The 16,923-nt window shown below is 46.8% G+C and overlaps 1 long non-coding RNA gene across 1 annotated transcript in view; it reads right to left on the reverse strand.

The window, feature by feature from the left end:
* The window catches only part of LOC138566891 (uncharacterized), a 212,574-nt gene that overhangs the window by 176,112 nt on the left and 19,539 nt on the right, over positions 1-16,923 (reverse strand). The gene's annotated exons all lie outside the window — the stretch shown is intronic.

Raw genomic sequence — 16,923 nt, forward strand, 5'->3', positions numbered from 1 at the left:
CAAGTCAAATGTGCTGAGGAACTTGGCGGCGCCAAGTTTATCCACCAACTCATCTGTTCTTGGCAAAGGGTGGGCATCAGTCTTGGTGACTGCATTAAGAGCTCTATAGTCCACGCAGAATCTAAGCTCTTTAGATCCGGCCTTTGGTACTAACACAACTGGGCTAGACCATGGACTAGTAGAGGGCTCTATTACCCCGAGATCGAGCATCTTGCTGACCTCACCTTTGATGTGGGTTCGTACGTTTTCTGACATGCGGTATCCTCTGCTTTTGACTGGCAGACAGTCACCAGTGAGTATGTCGTGCTGGCCCCAAGGGGTCAAACCTGGTGAAAGCGAGAACAGGGAGGCAAACTGATTCAACATAGATTTGCACTCTTCTTGTTGCTCGGGTGTCAGATTGGAGGAGAGATTCACTCCTTCAATTTTTTCATCTAAAGGTAAGCCTCTGAGGAGATCCGGAAGAGCTTCACTCTCTTCTTCTTCCTCGGATGACGCTAGAAGCAACGCTCCTACATCAGGTCGCGAGACATACGCTTTAAGTCGGTTGGTGTGAAAGACTGTCGGAGCCTCCTTGGGATTGCCCAAGTCCACCAGATAGTTAACCTCTCCGAGTTTACCCACTACTCGGAAGGGTCCCATCCACTTATCTTGCAAGGCCCTCTGCCTTGTTGGGATCATAACGAGAACAAGCTGGTTTTGAGCGAACTCAACCATGTTAGCCTTTTGATCGTGCCAGTGCTTGACCAATGCTTGTCCAGCTTTCAAGTTATCGCTTGCTTCCGTCATCATGTGCGACATTCTCCTCCGGAGACCTATCACGTAGTCAGTCACTCTGACTGGCTTGGGGGAAGGAGCACTCTCCAACCCCTCCTTAATCAGGGCCAATGGACCTCTGACGGGATGACCATAGAGTAGTTCGAAGGGAGAGTAACCTACTCCCTCCTGAGGGACTTCTGTATAAGCAAAGAGAAGGCATGGCAGTAGAAGGTCCCACTTACGCTTAAGGGGTTCCTCTAAAGCACCTATCATGCTCTTCATGGTTCGGTTGAACCGTTCTACCAACCCATTGGTTTGTGGGTGGTAAGCTGTTGAGAACTTGTAAGTAACTCCACAGGTTTTTCACATGGCTTTCATGTAGTGGGACATAAAGTTTGACCCCCTGTCAGAGATTACTTCCATAGGAAACCCGACCCTAGTAAAAATACCAAGGAGGGCCTTAGCCACAGCTATAACAGTCCTCATAGGAATTGCCTCAGGATACCTAGTAGCATGGTCTACTACAACAAGTATAAACCTGTTGCCTGAGGAGGTTGGAGGATCAAGGGGACCAACGATGTCAATCCTTACTCTCTCAAATGGGACTCCCACAACTGGGAGAGGCACTAACGGTGCCACATTCTTGGATCCAACCTTACCAGAGATCTGGCAGGTGTGGCAGCTCCTGCAGTGTTTTTCTACTTCGGCCCCCATCTTTGGCCAATAGAAGTAGAGCGAGAGCCTTTCCTTAGTCTTCTTGAAACTCAAGTGACCAGCCAAAGGAATCTCGTGGGCTAACTGCAAGAACTGTGGTCTGTTCTCTTGGGGTACTACAAGTCGTTTGTAGTCTCCAGGTGCAGACTCGGTCGGTTCACTGTAGAAGAGGCCATCTTCCCAGTGCAACCTGTATTTCCCAGGCTCTTGCCCTTCAGCCTGAGCTTCTGCCTGGTGGCGAAGACCTTCCAGAGTTGGACATTCTCTCTGTCCCTTACTGAAGTCTGCCCTGTTGGTCCACCTTCTGCCAGTAAAGACTGCAGCTCAGGATGGTCAACAGGATCCAGATCTCCAATGAGTTCCTGGCCTTCCATTAGCTCTTCCTCAGAGTCTAATTCTACCACACAGGGTTGTACCTCCCTCTCAGCCTCGGCTGGAGGTGGAGTTACGGGTGTAACTTTGGACAACCGCGGGGAAGTCCGTGTTGGCTGCACTGGAATGCTGGCTGCTGGTTTCGGGATAGAAGTCTTAGGTTTCCCTTTCGCTTCTGATTTCTTGGAGACAGCGGCCGACAATTCCAGTGGAGCAGGAGTGATATCTTTCTTCATCATCTCCTGGAGAGTTCCGTGCATGGTCCTCTCTCTTGCGGGTCTGGTTAGCTCCTGTAACCGTTTACTAGGAGGTCTGGGAGTATGCGATACAACTCAGAGAGTTTTCAAATCGTTACCCAACAGTACGCGTCCTGGTACCTCACTCTGTATGCTGACAGGTATCTTTACAGTCATGTCGTTACACTGGATGAGAACTGGTAATTGGGGAAGCATCTGCACAGACCCTCCAGCTAACTTCGTGAGGCGTTTGGGTGCCTTAGCAACATCCTCGGCCTGAAAAAACGATTTATCCACCACAGTTATGCTGGCCCCAGTGTCCCTAATGGCAGGAGTCTCCTGACCATTCACCTGGACACTGTCCTTATAATACTCTTTAGTATTATCAGGGATAGAATTATAGACATCTAAATTCTGTTGTTCCCATAACCCCTGAGATACTAAAGAAACGCTGGCTGAGACTCCAATGGGTTCGTCAGCTAGCAGTAGAAAGTTTCCACTTGCCATTTGGACTTCCTCCTCTGGAGCGAAGGCTAAGGAGACAAGCTGGACCCCTGAAGGTTTACCCTTACATCTGGGATCTCCTTTCACGTGATCAGTCGAGCCACAAACAAAGCATTTACCGAATGCTTTCTGGAATGATGGCTTGTTCTGACCTCCTTCCGGTTTGGCACCAGAAGACACACTATTCTGCTGTGGTTTTCCCGGGGGCTTACCCTTCTGGTTTTGTTTGGGGCCCTCTTTGGAATGGGAGTTATTCGAATTCTCTTTTGAGTCTTTTTTAGGCTGTTTTCCCTCATCCTTTTTCTGAGTTGCCCCAGAATCCTTATGAGTAGCCCTGTTGGCAACCCACAAGTCAGCAGCCTTAGCTAGCTCCCTGGAATCCAATTCCTTCGAATCAGCCAAGTGCTGTCTGAGCTCAGGAGAACAGGCATCATAAATAGACTCCAACATAAAAAGTTCTCATACCCTCATAAGTGTTCACTTTGTAACCCTTAATCCATCCCTCTAAGTTTTTCAACCCTTCACTCACCCAGGTAGCCCAAGGGGTACCATCATGCTTTTTGAGGGTTCTAAACCTCTTAAGATACTGGGAAGGGGTCTTCCCAAATCTAGCTATTAAAGCTAGTTTCACACTTTCGTAATCCGTCTTATCCGCCTCCCCCAACTCCATTACCACATCAGTCGCAACAGGAGGGAGCTTAGAGAACAACCAGGAGAGCAAAGCATTCCCTGTGATGTCCTGGAGCCCATGATTGTATTCAAACAGTTTCAACCAATCCAACACATCCAATCTCGGTTCATACATACCCACTAATTCCTTCGGCATCCGGGGTCTTTTGGGACTGGAGCTCCTAGAGGAACTAGAGGAGAGAGAAGCATTTTCCGTAGACAACTTTTTCATCTCTAACTCGTGATTAAGTTCTATTTCTCTGAGTCTTAACTCAGCTTGCTTCTGCTCAGCCTGGGCATTCATCCGTCTGAACTCGAGCTCTTGGTTTCGTTCAGATTGAGCCAAGAACCTTTTATATTCTAGTTCGAGCTTCATTTTTTCAAGTTCAAAATAAGCAGGGTTACTTGTGGGACCTGGTATGGGCCCCGTAGGCACAGCTGGTAAGGCAGGTAGAGGAGCAGGGGAGACAGTTTCGTTAGCCTCTCCGTCCTCGTCAGCCTCTTCATCGCTATCATCAGAATCACGATTCAGATCAACACCATTACTGTTTTCTACAGTTGCTGGAGAGATTGGTTCCTCTGAACCAGTACCCAGACTTTGGTTCGCCAGCAATCTCTCGATTAGTTCTAACTTCTTGCCTCTTACAGGAAGATTCTCTTGCCTACAGAGAGCTCGCAGACTCTCAGTATTTTCACTTGACAAAGACTCTTGACTGTAAGTTTCCATCGTAGACATGTTTTTTGAAAGTTTGCTTTTTGTGCAAAGTTTTGTGGTTAGTTATCCTACAGTGTCGAAAAGCACTCTAAACTGTATACTCGATACAAATCCCACCGCTGTACACCAGTGTTAGGCGGAAACCTGTGCAGTTCCCTCTGGGACCACTGCAAAAGATTTAGAACAGGCGTTGGCGGTGAACCCACTTGGTAGCAGTCTGCACCACACAGATTCACGTGGTAGCTGTGGCTGAGCAGTCAGACTTCTCTCAAGAAAAGTTGAGCAGTATGTGGAGTATACAAAATAGGGCAATTCTTCACAGCAAGACAAGCAAACACGCAACGAGGCTTAGTGTAAAGATATTAAGGTATTTATTTATAACAAAACGTCTATGAAAAACACTAAGGCAAATCACGGCAAACAAATCAAACACAATTACTCTACGAAGTAGACGATCAATCCCCCTAGCAATATCGACAACTCTAGGTTCTACTGGTACCACTTATTTTCAGACAGAGGTGTATACCTCAACCCAGATGACACTCGAATATTAGTTAGGACGGGAGAGAAAAAGATAGGCAGGTTACGAAATCAACACAGTTCGATCCAAGCGGATAAAATGCAAGGCAGGAAGGCAAGAATCACAATTGATCGTAAAGTTCAGAGGCCAGGCCCACTCGGAGAGAGGCAAGGTGCGATGTCCCAAAAAGTCTCTAGTGGAGATGCATTCAAGTCTGTATTGCAGATTGTTATCGGTGGATTGAACCAGTTCAGAACAACGAATGAGAAAAGCTTGGAGGCGACCCAACGGAACGGAGAGGATTAAGACACCTCACTGGAACCGATCGAAAGGGAAGCCAGGCGGACACGGTACCTTGTTGTGGAGGGCAGCTCCGGCGGGGGCAGTTGTTCCTGGTGGTGGATGCACGTCGGGTCTTTGCCAAGAGTAGAGATGATCTCGTTGTCGAAGAAAATGAAGTCCGGTGCACCACCAGGAAGAGACCAGCCGCAGAGTGTTCCGTCACAAGGCACCACCTTTTGGCCGCGGTTCAGGGGTAGTGGCTATCCGGTTGCCGAGGTGCTCTGCACGGGCAATTCGACCACTGCGTCCTGAGGCGAATAAAAAGCAAAGGGGACTGGTTGTTTCCACCAGTCAGGGGAAGAGACTCTCCGGCAGGGAGATCTCCTCTGTCGTCGGGAAGTGGTGAGTCGGTTCCGCGGGGCTCCACCGGAGGTGTGGTCGTGCAGGTCGGCTCAGCGTTACCCTCGTCGGATTCTTAGGTCCTGTGGCAACTTCTCAAGATCCAGTCCCAAAAGCCCTGCTTTTATGCAGAAAACCCCCACTCATTCAGCCTAGCTGTCAATCAACACATGCTAAGTGGTGAGCGGGAAGGCTCACCACCTGGGCCAATCACTCCAGAGTGCGACCGGAGTTGGCAAGGCAACTCGGTCCAGGGTGCCTAAACCCCCTCCCACACCCCTGTGGTAACCCAGACAGAATGGCACCACTTTGGAGGGTCTCTGTACAGAGCCCGCCAAAAGTGGAACAAAGGGCTCGACCTTTGGTCTAGGAGTCACAGAGACGAACACAGACGCCATTTTTACAAACCGAGTTCTGGCAGAAAATACCACTCGATAAACCCATTTAAGATAAGTAGATCGGTGGTACGTCAGAGATTAATGAGAAAAAGTATCAATCTCCAACAATGGGACGAGTCCCATAGGGTTATGTTCGGGGACGAACATACCAAGTAGTTTCCACTGCCACCAGCCAAAACTCGACGAGGGGGGACGGGACAGTGCCCCCTCGAGTAACAGATCCAGGAGTAATCGAATTACCCCTACTAGTACGTCCACAATAAGATGGTTGTACTAGTTCTGTTAGTAAATTTAGGTCTAGTAAAGCCAATGGTGACTTTACATGCCCGGGGAGACAGTAGTCAGTCCCCGGGTATGGAGCCTATGGTGGGGGATCCGCTAGGACGCCCCCGTGGTACGGCACGTAGGGTGCGGTGTAACACACATAGAAAAACATATGAGACCCTATGGAGTAAAAGACCCCATAGCCCATCGAACACATTGACATATCAAAGGAATTACACACATACATGTCCAAGAGTGGGAGAAAAGAGTCTCACTCTTGGCAGGATGGAAAAAAACAAACTCCAGAAATCCAGCAAAGCTGCTGGGGGACTCACTAGGTTAGGAAATTCAGCCTAAACAGAGAATTCTCCCTAACACTCCCAAAGAGGAACGGCTGAGTCTGTCTCTCATTTAGGCCTGCAGGCCCACCCTGTGTGAGCATGGGCCTGCAGGCCATATTGCCATGGGGCCCTCTCGCCAGCAAGTTGGCAAGGGGCCCCATGTGCTGGGTAGGGTCCGCCCTGCCCCCATCTAAGACTGGGTGTTCCCCAGCAAACCCCCAAGGCACTGGGCCTTCAAGGTGCTGATATCCCATAGCACCCACTGGGGTCGGCTTGGTGCCAATAGCCGGCCCCCACAACACACCCCATCTAGGCCCTCCCAACCTTTCGTTTCTTGAGCCTTAAAAATAGCGGCATTGTTCTCCAATTCCAGACTAAAAATGAGCCATTAACATCTGAATATGATGTGATGTATTTTACATTATTATAATAACTTCCAGAAAAAAATGTTCAAGATGGATTTGGACAACTGGTAATATAAAACAAGCATATGTCGTCCTTTGCAACTGAACTAAACTTTACCATGTTCAAAGTGTTCTCACAAACAAATAAACCTCTAGTTTATGAAGAAATTAATCTTAATAAAATGGGTAATGTTAACAGATGTTATTAAAGTGCTTACAAGAGTAGATAATCTGCTGTGAAGGGCTATACAAAAACGTGGTATCAATATTATTGTTCATAATATTATTAATGTTATCTTTTTTGTCCACATGTGCTCGATTGAGCATGCATGGTATCAAACACATCAATTTCCGATGGAATACACATTTGAACACATTGCATCCTCTCAGAAAAATATTCCAACTGTTAACCGATTTTCCAGGACTGCAGAACATGGTGTTCCAAAGTGTAGGCATGTGCCTTTAAGAAACCCTGTCATGATGTTGTCATGATAGGGTCTGAATAAAAGAGTGTTGCGCTGCACATGCCCCTCAGTGCAACAGCGAGTTCTGTATACATCAGCACTCTGTGCCCGTTGTCTGTTTGTGCCCAGCAGCCCCATGTGACCATGTAGGGCCCCCATCAACATTGGTGACGAGGCGGGCGTGGCAGTGCCAGCCGCACAACCCCACAGTGTCGGACCGTTGGCCCCAGCCGACATCCCTATTCAGTCCTGGCGTGATGGGAGAGCGGACCGCTGGAGCCCTCACTCTGGGCACATGACTAGGAGCACAGTAGAAGGTGTGTCAGGCTTTTCCCCTGGATGCCGACCAGCTCGTCGATTAACACGCAGGTACTGCCCCCACTGTCTTCATGCTGCAGCTGCACCAAGGAGTGCTTGTGCACCTGCCTGGCAGTTTCACCATGCATAGAAGGGCTGAACTTTGGAGGGGCCTCATTCAAGTAGCTAACGCTGCAGGTGTTTTCAAATGGCTGATGATGTGCAGGCACTGGTGGGTGGTGGAATGCCCTGTGTGAGGAAACAGAGGGTGTCCTCACTTCCTTTTCTCCAACTTCCTCTGCTCAGGTGGCCAGGAAAAGGCATCGCTTTTGGATCCCGACCCTAGGGTGGATATGAGAGGGAGGATCACCTGGGTGGAGGAGACTTTGCAAATGAAGAGAGGATGTCCTTAAGTGAAACACAACATCCCCTATTCCCCTTTCACAATGAACCATCAGTCCAAGAAGCCTTTGTAGGTTATCAAACCTTTCCCTTTCCTTCCTTTCAAAATGACCCTCGGAAACACCACTGTTATACTAGAACAAGGAAGAAAACAAATAGGAGGGCCCCTTCTTATTTGGACAGGTTTGACACACAGCAATCCCCTCTGGTTAATACAGAGGAATATCAGATCCATGATACGATAAGTAAGAAACAACTGGGAACCAAACCCCCTTCCATTCAGCCTTTACCTCTTATCTACACACAAACTACCACACAATCATTTCTCTTTAAGAATGGGACGAGGAGGAGGTAAAGAGGAGGTATGCACACTTCCATTCATTCACACCACTTTGGTACTGGGACAAGGAAGAGGACTGTGGCGGAATGCCGTTGCAATGTCAGGGATGTCCTGCTAATAGATTTAACTGTGGTCAGGCAAAGGACTTACACCTGCAACCTGTTAAAGACCCACAGGTGTACAACATGAGAGCACAGAAGGAGAAAACCACCTGGAGTGGCCAACGCAGCTGGCAGACGAGGAGCAGGCTGGAGAGGGGCCGATGAAAAGGATGCTGTGTGTTGCAGAGGGGTGAGAGAGATGCCAGGGCCTGAGCGGGCCCCGAGAAGGTTGAGTCCCCTCCAGCCCCCGGTGCTGTGTGTCCACAGCCAGAGCTGTGGGACACTGCGGGCTCCAGACTGCCGTGGGCTGCTACAGAAGGGTTCGAAGGTAGCGAGCACTGCATACCAGAGCTCCCTAAAAGCTCGAGCGGAGCGAGGAGAAGCCGAACACAAGAAAGAAAATGCCTGGGGGAGCGACCGTACACCGTTGAGTGAGAGAAAGGGAACACTCATACCAGGGTGCTCGGGGGCTCGAAAGGGGCATATGAAAATGCTGAATGAACTATAACTTATGTTAATTTAGGTTGGAAACCGAATTGAGGAATTTTGAATATCAAACGAGCTGCAAAGTAACTTTAAGATTGCAACAAGAATGATTGAATACCAAACTGAAGGAAACATATGAAAAATGTATGAAAATACGGTATGAATGAAAGCAATGTGATGAGCACTTATAAACAGAGTGAAAGCAATTGATGAACATTTGTAAACAAAGTGAAGCAAGTAATGAATACTCATGAATAGAGTGAAAAGCAAGTGATGAGCATTAATGGGCAAAGTGAAAGCAAGGTGGTGGAAAAGGATGAACACCACAGTGTGAATTATGTGAAATACACGTTGTGGCAAAGCCAAAAGACTGCCATGGATAAACAGAAGTGAATGTTGATTAATAACACAGGTTCAGAGAAAGAAAACCTGTGTTGGCAAGGAAGTCCAAAGAGAACAAATATGTATAACAAAGTGCACTGGTTATCGGTTGCATGACCTGTAATGGGTGGACCGTGTGGTCTGACAACTGCACCTAGACTGAGTGATCCCTACTTGTAAAGATCCAAGGAAGGCCAAGATACAGAGGCTGTATTGCATAACAAAGTACCGAAGTGATTGAAGAAAAGAACACTCTGTACGAACTATTGAGAAAGCTGGATGGTTACAAAGTTGAACTGGAATTATTATTGAAAGACAAGAGGTTTTGGAAATGCTTGTAGTTTGAACTCTGAGGAAGGGAACCCCCAAAGCCTTTTTGTAAACTGTGTTGAACTCTTGGGGAAGGGAACCCCAAGACCCTTTTGGAACTGTTTTGAACTTGGGGAAGGGGAAGCTGAAAAGCAAGCCAGGAGCTGGAAGAAGCTTGCAACATTTATTTTGAACACTGTTTCTTTTGGTTGCTGACATCCCTACACATTGCATATCGTTAGTTGTGGGAGCATGTACAGATTTTGGACACACACAGTCTTTTGAGTCGAACTTAATGACACAGACTATCCTTAGTTTCTTTAGGTAGGGAAATCCCACCTTAGTATAGGGCAGGCTAGACCTTACTCCATCCTGACATAAAGAAAAATAAACCATCTTATTTTAGAAAAGTGAATCTGTTGTCTGTGTCTTACTTCATGATGCTTTCACACCCGCCAGCAAGGTTCACTAGCCCCGAATTTGACATTTCTGGGTCTGTTTCCAGGTTAGGGCTGTGTTGGAGAATCTGGATTGAAAGGCTTCAAATATACTTTAATGCTGTGGGGGAGACAAACATGAAGCGAAAACGTCCATACTGTATTTAGCAGCCCCAGCTTTGCATAAACTGTTCTAAACCCTCCGTACTGTCGACAATTCTTATGCTGCAGCTACAGCCATTCTCATGGAAGACTTCACCCATGGTGAACATTGATTACGAAATAATTTTTATGTGCTAAGCGAAACAAAACGAAGGTGAATCGTTAGATGCCTTCCATGGGAGGCTGCGTCATCTAGCAATGTCCTGTGCGCTGAGAGATGAAGATGAGAAAGTGTGCCAACAAATCATCCAGGTGCGCAGTTCAGCGAAAATGCAACAACACATTTTTAGGGAGCCAGGGATAACTCTTGCCAGGTTACTAGAGCTTGGCGGGTCCCACAAACTTGCTGACATGAGGGTGTCAGCCATGGATGTCACCATGAAAATTGTGAAGCTGGAGGATGTATTTGTTGTGGGAAGGCAGCAGGTGTCTAAATTCGGCAAGAAGGGTGCCTGGCCGAGGAAGGCAGCAGGTGTCTAAATTCGGCAAGAGGAGTGCATGGCCGAGGAAGGCAGCAGGTGTCTAAATTCGGCAAGAGGAGTGCATGGCCGAGGAAGGAGCACCGAGCGGATTGTGCGCCAAGCTGCCTGCAGTGTGGATATGACTTACCGCACATTGGTGGCTGCCCAGCAAAAGACCACACCTGTGGAAGATGAGGCATCGCAGACCCTTTTGTGAGAGTGTGCAGAGCAGAAGCGGGGGACGTGAGGGGCTCAAGAAATTGTAGATCACTGCGCTTTTCAACAGTGTTCACTATTGCATCCTGCATCAGGTGAGTACTTCCAGAAAAGATGGGGCCCTCACGTCTTAATTGGAGTACAAATTGGGTTTGGCGGGGAACTGAACTCAAACCATCTTCAAAAAATCACTGGGACCACCTATCTTGCTCCAGTGGCCACCCTGGCGAAGAAGGTTAAACAGCCGATCCCTGACTAATGAGCTCACTATTACTATCACCGCCTATTGATATATGCCTTGAAAAAGACCCCTGTTGGGTCAAAACACGTGTTGGCACAAGTGGCTAGCACCTAGAATGTAACCTCTATGTAAGACTTCAGTTCCCCTGCCCAACCCAATGTGTGCAGAGTAGTAGCAGCCACTAGCTCATCAAGTGGGCAGATGAAGCCGAAGCCCCCAGCTCAAAGAGCCAACAGAGCTGTCACGCAAATTGTACAGGTGCGTCAGGAATGCCTGGAGCCGGATGAGGTGAGTGACCAGCATGACAAGGATGTTTTCTTTCTTTTCTGTATATTGAATGTTGGAAAGAGATGCAAACGCCAGCCAAAGTGAAGTGTCCGCATCCGAGGCCATGACATACCAGTCCTGGTGGATGCAGGGGAATCCGTTAACATTATGGTGTTCACCCACTATGAAAGTCTGGAGAACAATCCTGCCCTATCCAAGACAGCGGTAAACATTTTTACCTCTGGCGGGAAGACCGTGCTACCATTGGACAGTATTTATTTATTTATTTATATTTGTAAAGCGCACTAGCAGCCTGAGGGCATCGAGGTGCTGTTGCATTCATTTGTCTTAGTTAGAGCAGGGTTACTTGTCTTAGTTACAATAGGTTACTTAGCTTGTGGTTACAGTGAGCATGGAATACGATATAGGGGCACAAACAATTATGGTTACAGTTTTAGTTTGTTATACAGTTACAAAGAGAGTTACCCCATGAGTAGAGAGGAACATGCAGTCAACATGGGGCGATAGCACCCAATGCTATCTAGCAAACAACATTGTTTTTATTGCCTTCCTGAAGGCAAGATGCGACACAATATTCCTAATGTAAGGTGGTAAGAAATTCCAGTGTTTCGCTGCCAAGACCGGGAAGCTAGAGCCTCCTGCATGGACTTGCTGGGTCTTAGGGCTGGAGATCATATTGGTATAAGCAGTTCTTATGGGTCTTGAAGAGGAAGGCTTAACTATTCTTTGAGCAAGGTACAGCGGGGCCCGGTTAGGGAAACATTTATGCGTGAGGACAAGAGTTTTGAAGACTATCCTCTCTTTAATGGGGAGCCAATGAACCTGCTTCCTGTTTTCTGATATGCGCGGCCTCTTGGAAATGCCAGTGGCAGCCCTAAGGGCATTATTCTGGACAGTTTGGAGTTCAGTGATATTTTTTGCGGATGTTCCTACAAAGAGGGCATTACAATAGTCCAGCCGAGACCCAATAATTGCTCTAGCAATCGTGAGACCGTTCTGTACGGACAGAAAGGGTCTGGCTGAGTTTATCAATTTGGAATGGTACGCTGAGGTAGATGCAATGGCATTAACCTGCCTGTTCATGGAGAGGTCAGAATCCAGGTAGACACCCATGGTCTTGACAGCTTGCGATACTTGGATTGGAATGTTATCAATCGCTACAGAACTCTATTGTTTGTCCAGTTTCCTAAGGGTGACAGGAGATCCAATTAGCAGGCGTTGGTTTTTTTTCACCGTTAAGGCACAACCAGTTTTCTGCCATCCAGGTTTGGATGGTGGAGTATATGAACTTAAGGGTTGCCATGTCAGCCTCATAGTCACCGGTCAAGGGGATGAGGACCTGCGTGTCATCAGCATAATTAGTATACGTGATGCCCAAGGCATCCAAAATGTGGAACAATAGCCTTGTAAACAGGTTGTACAGGGTGGGTGAGATGCATGATACCTGTGGGACTCCACATTTTATGTTACTTGGGTGGGCACATGCTGAGTCAGAAAAGATTTTCATAACCCTTTCTTGAAGAAACGAGGTGATCCAGGCAGTTGCTTTAGGGGAGAAGTTGGCAGCAGCAGAGAGATTGTGACAAAGGGCCTCATTACGACCCAGGCGCTAATTGGTTAACGGCGCCGTAAAAGGCTGCGGCGCCGTTAACCTATTAGCACCTAATTACGAGGTCCCTTTGCGGGACCCGACCTTAACGGCTGGTTTTACCAGCCGTTAAAGTAGGGACCCGCAAAGGGACCTTGGTGCTAAGTACGGTGCCGCAATTTGCGACACCATACTTAGCGCCTTACCCATTCCCATTGAGCCCTATGGGTATAAATGGGAATGGGGAAGGGCCATGGTGGCATGGGGAATTACCGCCCCGCCAACCTCGGAATGGGGTGGTAATTCCCCATTCCGCCATGGCGGACTCCGGCATCGACCATGGTGCTAATAGCACCATGGTCTTCCGCCAGGGTCGTAATGAGGCCAAAAGGGTATTATGGTTCCACCAAGCCAAACGCTGCACACAAATGAAGGAGGAGAAGGAGAGCAGGTTTGCCTGCATCTCTGAAATCGTCCATTTCATTTTTTAGGTTTAACAGTGCTGTTTCGGTTTCATGTCCCGGGCGGAATCCCGACTGCCGGAAGCCGAGCAGGTTGTTTGCCTCAAGGAATATCTGGACTTGCAGATAAGCTGCCTTGTCAAGAATTTTTAATAGGAAACGGACCATAGTAATGGGTCTATAATTCCCTCGGACAGAAGGGTCGAGTGCTGGATTCTTGAGGAGAGGGCGTACCCATGCTTCCTTGAGACCAGAAGGGACATGGCCTGACTGGAAGGAAGCATTAATGAAGGCTGTAAGGAACAGAGCCAGGGTAAGGGCGCATTCTTTAATAAGTTGTGCCGGACAAGCATCCCCTTTGCAAAAGGAGGTTTGATAGATTTAAGGAGGGTAATAACTTCTGATTCGCTCATTTCATTGAAGGTAAATGAAGGGGTGTCACCAGTAATGCTACCCTGTGACTCAGAAATGAGGTGGTAGAGTGCTTGTTGATGGGCCATGATTTTATTTTGTAGGATGTTAAGTTTGTCCAGCATAGCAGATTGGATATTATTACACCAATTTTCATCTTTGAGGACGGTAGGCAAGGGGCGGGGGTTTCTAATTCCCTGAAGATAGCAAATATTTCTTTGGTTCCAGGTTTAGCATTTGTTAGCCTTGTGTTAAATGATGAGACTTTTGTTTTAATTATGGCAGCTTCATATTCTTTAGAGACAATCTTAAAAGCCAACTTGGAGGCGTCATTAGGGTTAGTTTTCCAATGAGAAAGTTCTGTCCTTTTCCTCGCACGAAACTCAATGAGGTCTTGGGAAAACCAGGAGTTGGAGTGCTTAATGCGCTTAGCTTTCCTTTGGGTCAATGGGGCGATGGCATCAACTGCTAGAGTAATGACAGATTTGTAGGCATTGGCTATTTCTTGCCATGATGTGACACACCGTAACACTGATCATTGATTTAAATGAGATTTGCAATAGACTAAGTCTTTTTATTTAATTTTCGGTTATTTCTCCTTCTTCCTTGCGTTACCTAAATGGTACATATTCATGCTAATGCATTTTACTTTGCTGTATGTATAATTGCAATATGAATTGGTTTGTACCATCCCCTGATACTCTTTGTTTTGCGCCACCCAATTGGGTTGTCAATTATGTCTTTGATCAACTTTTATGTTGTTGAATACACAATTCATGTTTTATATAAATTGTCTATATGTCAGCCTCAGAAGAAGAGATATTCTCGAAACACGTGTCAGGCTGACCCGATCTACTATCAATCTTTGCATAACTATGCAATGGAATAATTCTTTGTTTGGCGCAGTGTGATTTATAAACTCTGTGTAATAGTGTTTCAGAACATGGTCAGGGCTGCACTGGCCAGAATATAGGGTGCTATTAATGTCAGTGATGACATTTTGAACTTTTTGCGGAGAGAGGCGGAGCACATGGAACGTTTGGAAAAGGTGTTCAACAGAATTAAGTTGCTGGGGCTCACGCTCTGCAAGGAAAAAATGTAGTTTCCTACAATTGAGGATTGAATTCTTTGGTTTCATATACCAGGCTTGGGGGGATATCTGCAGACCCTTCCAAGGTCCAGGGCATTAAGTAGGCCAAACCCCTGGAGTCAGTGTCGGAAGTCTGAAGCTTCCTAGGCATGGTAACTTACTGCGGGTGTTTTATCAAGGGGCCGGCCACAATTTCAGAGCCCTTGCAGAACCTAAATAAGAAGGAGACAGCAATGCAGAGGACCTCGTTGGAGCCGGCCTCTTTTGATTGCCTGAAGGAGGCATTGATGGCAGAGGAGACAATGGCCTTCTTTGACCTTCAGGTCCCGTCTGAGCTCTTCATTGATGCCAGCCCGTTCAGGTTAGGTGCAGGTCTGGTTTAGCAAACATCAAGGGAGAGCTTCTCCCCATCATCCAAAGCAAGCAGGGCCCTGTCCGCCACGGAGCAGCGATATTCACAGATCAAAAGGGAGGCATTGGCTGTGATGTGGAGCTGAGTCCAAACAACCAAACCAACTCAGGAAGATGGCAAAGATACTGTTTTATTAACAATTATCTAAAACAGGGAGTTGCAACGGACATCAACGGACGTTCACTCAATCTCTCTCGATCTTTTCACAAAACATACATTTTATACTAAAAATACATCAGAGGTGACATCATACTACGTGGCAAATAATGAAAAACCTACTAGCGATTGTAATTGGCTTAAGGGGAACATCAAAGTATACATTACATAGGGACTGGGATTGTGATTGGCTGCCCACTGTCAGGTGGACAATATATGCCTACCTCTAAAACATGTCATCTTCAAGATCATTAAGTACACAGTTTTCTATTGGTCTTCAAATGATAAGGTCCTTCGTTATACAGACCTCTACAATTGGTCGGCACATTTGTGCCATGTCTGGAACATTCGGTTCACTTAGCAGCACGTAAGCCCAGACCAAGGTGCAAGGAGGTGGACCTTACTCTACCTCCCCACCCAATTAGTCCAATATCTCTCATCACCCATGCCTTCTGCCATTAATATTGTCTTTGAACTTGGCCTTGCAAAGTATACTTTTCTCTGGGAATACATGGGAGTCCAGTCACTCACTATCGTTGTTCTAGGACTCCAAGTTCCATTTTATTTTCATCTTTTTTCATCCAGTTTGCAGGTTTTTAAATGTCTTAAATGAATAAAAACTTGGCACTCTTGGGTTGTTTCTTTGCACCTTAACAAGAGATGATTAATCCTTCGCATGTTTACTGCTTTCAAGAATAGACAACCAACCTTGGCTGCTTTAGTTTTGATACCAGGTCAGACAGCCTCATCATGCAGCTCCACGATTTCAGCTTATTCTTGCTGCGACACAATCCTCGCCTTTCCTCTACATGGGTCCTGGCTTACTAAATTCATGACACTGATGTCCACCTTCTGTACATTGGAGGCTCAGCCTGCATTCTATTTACTAAATATAGCCAGCTTCTATGATGACTTAATCTACCTTGCGTTTCAGCATCTGTACAATTGTTAAACTCGATGTTTTACTTCATTATTAGTTTGTTATAGGATCTATGCATCTTCTTCAGCCAGTATCTCGAGACGTCGCACATGTCTTTTGTAACTTCACTAGCTCCTCTCTTTGCTCTTTTTCATATTACTTCAGGGAGTTCCTCCCTCAGATTGTTGTCTCTTTGGGGATACATGGGGTTGTCTCAATGGGTATCTTCTTTCGAATATACGCTGCGGTATGGGCACAACTGCTGGTTTCAAACATGGCACAATCTCAGACTTCCAACATATACGAGGTGGGCGGCGAGACTTCCTGCAGAGGCATGTAACTGCTCCTCTACATTCCCCCCTCTGGTCCGAGTCCTCAACCACCTCCTCAAATGTTTCAACATTCTGGTATTTTCTCTTGAAGAAGTGCTTCTTCGGCATTCATATCTTCATCACCCACCTCAGGGTGCCGGCTGATTTGAAATGTTCATCTACACTCCAAGTCATGTAGTTGCATTGTCCATTCGGATTACAATAGACCCATCGTCCCACATACTTCTTATGATTCTTTGGATACAGGAACTTCATTCCTTCCGGTGCTACGATACTTGCCTCTATATATTTTCTGACAACTTCATCAGTCAGCTCCTTGGGTCCTAGTTCAGATTCGATGTCGATCATGATCTTCAACCTGCAACCTTTTTGCTGTTTTTTTGCATTGTGCA

The sequence above is a fragment of the Ambystoma mexicanum genome, chromosome 2p (genome assembly GCF_040938575.1).
Source record: "Ambystoma mexicanum isolate Mex_15411 chromosome 2p, UKY_AmexF1_1, whole genome shotgun sequence".
NCBI classification, from domain to species: Eukaryota; Metazoa; Chordata; class Amphibia; order Caudata; family Ambystomatidae; genus Ambystoma; species Ambystoma mexicanum.